This window comes from Nomascus leucogenys, chromosome 18, assembly GCF_006542625.1.
Source record: "Nomascus leucogenys isolate Asia chromosome 18, Asia_NLE_v1, whole genome shotgun sequence".
NCBI classification, from domain to species: Eukaryota; Metazoa; Chordata; class Mammalia; order Primates; family Hylobatidae; genus Nomascus; species Nomascus leucogenys.
In genome coordinates, this window is record NC_044398.1 from 88,195,547 (window position 1) to 88,201,867 (window position 6,321).

The window sequence follows — 6,321 nt, forward strand, 5'->3', positions numbered from 1 at the left end:
CATTATTGTGTTTCTGGGAATTTCTACACTTGCCATTTTCCTCTGGAAAACTAATCTTTGTGTGAGTTAATACTAACTTTCTGTAGAGGTATACTTGTAATCACAAATAAGAGAAGAATTATTTAAAACAATTCACGTTTCTGGACTTCATTATCATATGTGTGGTTTTACGCCAAAAAATCAGGGAAATGATTTATTAGCATAAGAATTATGAAAATATCTGCCATTTACATTATGAAAATTAAATAGGTTGGTGTTTGTTTAAGAGAATGTCAACAGAGCTTTTGGTCAAAAATAAGTTTTTTTTAACTTTTGTGGTCATGCTGTAATCCCCAGCACTTTGGGAAAGCGGAGGTGGGGAAATCAACCTGGTTCAGGAGTTTGAGACCAGCCCTGGCCACATGGTGAAACCAGCATTCTACTAAAATATAAATTAGCCGAGCGTGGTGGCAAGGGCCTATAATCCCAGCTACTCGGAAGCTGAGGCAGGAGAACCTGGGAGGTGGAGGTTGCAGTGAGCTGAGATTGCACCACTGCAGTCCAGCCTGGGCGAAAGAGCGAACTCTGTCTCAAAAAAAAAAAAAAAAAAAAAAGAATGGAAGAGAATCATAGCAGAGGAATAGCACGAACAAAAAGCTTTCATTACATCTCATCCAAGTCGGGGAGAACCAGGACTGCCCACCTCACTGCCTCTTGTTGTCGGCCCATCTTGCTTTTCCTCCATCTATTTGTTCAATAAACCATCTCTGGGTTGGTATCCTCCAAAAAAAAAAAAAAAAAAAAGGTTCCCTTTTCTCTGCAAGCCTTGCCACCGTCTTTCTTTTACTTTTTAATAAAACATTTGTAGTTGAAATTTTTTTAACCTTTGTGCTATTTATCAGAAATGGAGTATGAGGTTTCATCACTTAAATAGGAAATTGTTTCTAAACTCTTCTGCTTTAGAGTTCTATCGTATGGGTGGAAGGAAAGCTTCCAATCTCTTCTCTAAAGATTCACTGCAGAAATGAGCTGACAACAGACAGCTTAACAGGAAAAGAAAAACATAGAACAGGCATAAACATGGGAACCAGCTGAAAAATGAGACTGCTAGAAGGGCCGGATGGTTGATGCTTAAAGAGCACCCTCTTCTGAGGGGAGAGGGAGATAGATGGAGATGTAGGCAATTTAGAGGGGCAGCAAATGATTTTTAGGGGAAATGAAAGAGCCCAAGGAACAAACAATCGGCCTGAGACAAAGTTCCTCTGAGGTCATAGGGACGAGGTGACAAACTGCCGGAAGGTGAAGGGCAGAACTGCACTGCCTCTCATGATGCAGAGAAAGCCCCAGAGAAATCTCCTAGAACTGCCCTCCAGAGAATTCAATGAAAAGTGTGTCTGGGCAGGGTAATTTTGAATGCCATCATTCAAAGTGCCTGTTCCCAGTTGCAACTGGAGAGTGATCAGTATGTCAAAAGTCTGTACTTGGCAAGAATTTGGCTGCTAAGTGCCATAATTTGTCTTTTGAGCCTTTTTTCCATTGGGTAAGTTGAGCTCTACATTTTCTCTTGCCATTCATGACAGTAAAAATGTGGTTGTCTGGTGGCTGAACTTCCTTCTGAACAATGATCCAAGATAAAAGTACTAATACCACAATGCTTTTTTATATTCAAGGGAAGAGGAAGTATGTTTCAGTTTTACCACCTAGATAATTACACGTCATTTGGCACTGCCTTTCAAGATATGTAGAAAACAGAAAATATATGAGTTATGAAGATATCTAGGCACATTTAACATTCTCTACCCCACTTAGTCCTGAACAGAGAATTTTCGGTATAAATTGGGGAAGTTTTTTTTTTTTTTTTTTTCCAGCCCCCGGACGAGTCTCCCTCTGTTGCCCAGGCTGGAGTATAATGGTGTGATCTCAGCTGACCGCAACCTCCACCTCCTGGCTTCAGGCGATTCCCCTGCCTCAGCCTCCCAAGTAGCTGGGATTACAGGTGCCCACCACCATGCCCAGCTCATTTTTGTATTTTTAGCAGAGTCGGGGTTTTACCATGTTGGCCAGGCTGGTCTCAAAATCCGACCTCAAATGATCTGCCACCTCAGCCTCCCAAAGTGCAGGGATTACAAGCATGAGCCACCACGTGAGCTGGGGGAAGTTTTTTAAATTTACCACTTTTTTACCAATTCCATTTAGGAAAGTTCAGTTGAGCTGTTTGACTTGGACAGCTTTGCACCTTCTCATCTTTGTCCTTGTCACTATCATTATACCATTACCTCCTAAGCAGGGACATCATGGGTGCCATGAAGCCATTCATGCATGATGCATTTCTTTGCTTCTCATTTCTTCGCGTGTTTGACATTTCTCCTAGCTCCAAACTGGGCCAGCTACTTTCTTATGAAATCTAGCAGTAGCTATGGGATAGATGTGGTTGCTCTTTCATCTTTTTGGATTACCCACTGCTTCTCTTGAAATCCTAGCCCATGTTTTGTTTTTTATCCTATGTGCAGAAATCAGAAAAAAACAAATTCTACAAAGAATTTGAAAGATATTACTTCAGGCCAGGTGTGGTGGGCTCATGCCTGTAATCCCAGCACTTTGGGAGGCTGAGGCAGGTGGATCACTTGAGGTCAGGAGTTCAAAACCAGATGGGCCAACGTGGTGAAACTCATCTCTACTAAAAAGACAAAAATTAGCCTGGCATGGTAGCGGGCACCTGTAATCCCAGCTACTTGGGAGGCCGAGGCATGAGAATCACTTGAATCTGGGAGGTGGAGGTTGCCGTGAGCCAAGTAGTGCCACTGCACTTCAGCATGGGTGAGAGTGATGCACTGTCTCAAAAAAAAAAAGTTATTTCAATGACTACCTCAGGATATTCATAGGTATCTGACCCACACCTGAGATGGGATTTGCATTGCATCTTAGCTATGATGAGAACAAATATTTAATATCTTAGGAAGATTAAAAGCATACTGTGATAATATGGAAAACCTTGGTGGGAATTCAGTCGTTAGTGAGAATGTTTTGCGTTAGGTTCAACCAGCCTCAATGAAGCTGATGTGAGGGAAGGAAAGTGGACTCTGAGTAGAGCAGGGACAGAAGGAAGATGCTCCAGGTGCAGATCAGGAAGGAGCAGGGGGTGAAATGTTACAAAATTGTAGAACTCAGAGAGCTGGAGGTAATTACTTCCTTTTCAAGTTGTGAAACATGTTAACCTGTGGTAAAATACTTATAACATGATAAATTACCGTCATAACCATGTTGAAGTGTACAGTTCCAGTTGTGTGAAGTATTATTCATGTCATTTTTCTTCTTTATTGAGACGGAGTCTCACTCTGTCACCAGGCTGGAGTGCAGTGGTGTGATCTCGGCTCACTGCAACCTCTGCCTCCTGGGTTCAAGCAGTTCTCTGCCTCAGCCTCCCGAGTAGCTGGGACTACAGGCGTGTGCCACCATGCTCAGCTGATTTTTGTATTTTTAGTAGAGACGGGGTTTCACCATGTTGGCCAGGATGGTCTCCATCTCTTGACCTTGTGATCCACCTGCCTCGGCCTCCCAAAGTGCTGGGATTACAGGCGTGAGCTACCGCACCTGGCCTATTTTTTTTTTTTTTTTTTTTTTGGACAGAGTTTCAATCTTGTTGCCCAGGTTGGAGTGCAATGGCACAATCTCAGCTCACCACAACCTTTTCCTCCCAGTTCAAGTGATTCTCCTGCTCAGCCTCCCGACTAGCTGGGATTACAGGCATGCACCACCATGCCTGACTAATTTTGTATTTTTAGCAGAGACAGGGTTTCTCCATGTTGGTGAGGCTGGTCTCGAACTCCCAAGCTCAGATGATCCGCGCACCTCGGCCTCCCAAAATGCTGGGATTACAGGAGTGAGCCACTGCGCCCGGCCTCATGTCATTCTTTTGTGTGTGTGAGTGTGTGTGACAGAGTCTCATTCTGTCAGCTCAGGCTGGAGTGCAGTGGTGTGATCTCGGCTCACTGCAACCTCTGCCTCCCGGCTTCGAAGGGTTCTCTGCCTCAGCCTCCGAGGAGCTCGGATTACACGTGCCTGCTGCCATGCCCGGCTAATTTTTGTATTTTTAGTAGAGACGGGATTTCACCATCTTGGCCAGGCTGGTCTTGAACTCCTGACCCCGTGATCCACCCGCCTCGGCCTCCCAAAGTGCTGGGATTACAGGCATGAGCCACCACGCCCGGCCGTCATTCTTAAATTATTATTTCCTAGGTGTCTTTCCTAAGACTGTCTTAAAGTCACGAAATGTACATGACAGATCCAGGATGTACATCGGAGCCTGGAGGTCCAATAGCCGTAGCCAGGAAGGTAAGGCTCTGTTGCAGTCCCCATAGTGTGGAAATGAGTTTGCCCTGGAAAGGGAAAGAACAGCTTCTTGCCCTCAGGTTTCTCACCTTCTCCTCTCCTCACCCTCACCAAGGGCAAAGGTCCACTCGTATGCACACAAAGAAAAGGTTTCTTCCTTTCGGAATTAAAATTGGCATGGAAGACCTCTATACTTCACGGAGATATATGGAAGCCAAAGTTCGAACTGAAGTCCATAAGGTGACGACGAAGGTCAACAGTCATTACAAAATCAATGGACAGAGGAAGACTCCCAAGGAAGAGTAAGATGTGCCTTGACACAAATACTGTTGTATGAATCATGTGCCCATCAAAGTAGACAACTGTAAAGTCCTTGAGAATATTTTCTATAATATTTGTGGCAAATTCAGTGGGTTCAAAATTGAGTTTGTCCTTTCTGCTTGATTAGTTTAATCTGCATATTTCCTTTCCCTTCCTACATTCTTGTTTGTAATTTTTTCGGGGGAAGAGGAGGTGCTAGTACTGGCATTGGTTTTCCTTTCTCTCTCTTTTTTTTTTTTTCCCTGAGACGGAGCTTTGCTCTTGTTGCCCAGGCTGTAGTGCAATGGCACAATCTCGGCTCACTGCCTTTTGGGTTCAGGCAATTCTCCTGCCTCAGCCTCCCAAGTAGCTGGGATTACAGGTGCCCACCAACACGCCCAGCTAATTCTGTATTTTTACTAGAGATGGGGTTTCGCCATGTTGTCCAGGCTGGTCAAACTTCCAACCTCAGGTGATCCACCCGCCTCAGCCTCCCAAAGTGCTGGGATTAGAGGCGTGAGCCACCACACCCAGCCTTTTTTTTTTTTTTTTAATTTTGTGATAGAGTCTCGCTCTGTGCCCAGGCTGGAGTGCTATGGCGCAATCTTGGCTCACTGCAACCTCTGCCTCCCAGGTTGAAGCAATTCTGCTAAGCCTCCCGAGTAGCTTGGATTACAGGTGTGTGCCACCACACTTGGCCAATTTTTTTTTTTTTTTTTTGAGACAGAGTCTCACTCTGTTACCCAGGCTAGAGTGCAGTGGCTTGATCTTGGCTCACTGCAACCTCCACCTCCCAGGTTCAAGTGATTCTTATTCCTCACCTCTTGAGTAGCTGGGACTACAGGCATATGCCACCATGCCCGGATAATTTTTGTATTTTTAGTAGAGGGGGTTTCACCATATTGGCCAGGCTGGTCTACAACTCCTGACATCATGATCCACACACCTCGGCCTCCCAATGTGCTGGGATTACAGGCGTGAGCCACCGCCCAGCCCAATTTTTGTATTTTTAGTAGAGACAGGGGTTCACCATGTTGGCCAGGCTAGTCTTGAACTCCTGACCTCAGGTAATCCACCTGCCTCAGCCACCCAGCACGAGCCACAGCGCCCAGCCTGGATTGTTGAATTCAATGCTTGGGTCACCTCCAGATTCATTTTCACAGTCTTTCACGTTTTGGTCATATTACATTGTATTTTGCTGCCATATGCCTGATCTTTTTTTGTTAAATGTGAGATACTTGTTAAAAAATATTTAGCAATGAATTGAGGCCTAGCAGCATGTTATCTTGTTGCAGAAGAGATGGGAGTCTACTTCTGGGGGATGGTCAGGGGTCCTCCATACAGGCTGCAATGGAGGTGGTCAGTGCAGGCTCAGTCCCTACAAAGGCCAGGGTATTTCCTGTCCACCTCTATTCTGATGTGTGACTCTTCTGGGTCTCAACCAGAGCCAGTGGACTTCAGTACGGGTCGCTTTCATTGGCAGACCCTCAATCCACTTGTTTTCCATGTAATCCCATGCATGTGTGCAAAAGCTGCTCTGCTTCTTTGCATCTCAGTAGTCCCTTCTGGAATTCAGCAATGAAACTCAGGGAAATGGGTTCCAAATGCGAGGCTGACTTTCGTCCTGGGTTTCCTTCTTCTGCGTCTTGACCTCATGTCTGTTTACTGCCATGTTAGCAATTTGATGTATTCAATCATGGGTTTTATTCTGTT

The 6,321-nt window shown here is 45.0% G+C and overlaps 1 protein-coding gene across 1 annotated transcript in view; it reads left to right on the top strand.

The window, feature by feature from the left end:
* Nucleotides 1–4,547: 4,547 nt before the first annotated feature.
* The window catches only part of LOC115831167 (nuclear pore complex-interacting protein family member A7-like), a 126,425-nt gene continuing 124,651 nt past the window's right edge, over nt 4,548–6,321 (top strand). Inside the window, exon 1 of the mRNA XM_030797787.1 lies at nt 4,548–4,610. The gene's annotated coding sequence lies outside the window, so the exon portion shown is untranslated. The remainder of the gene's footprint in view (nt 4,611–6,321) is intronic.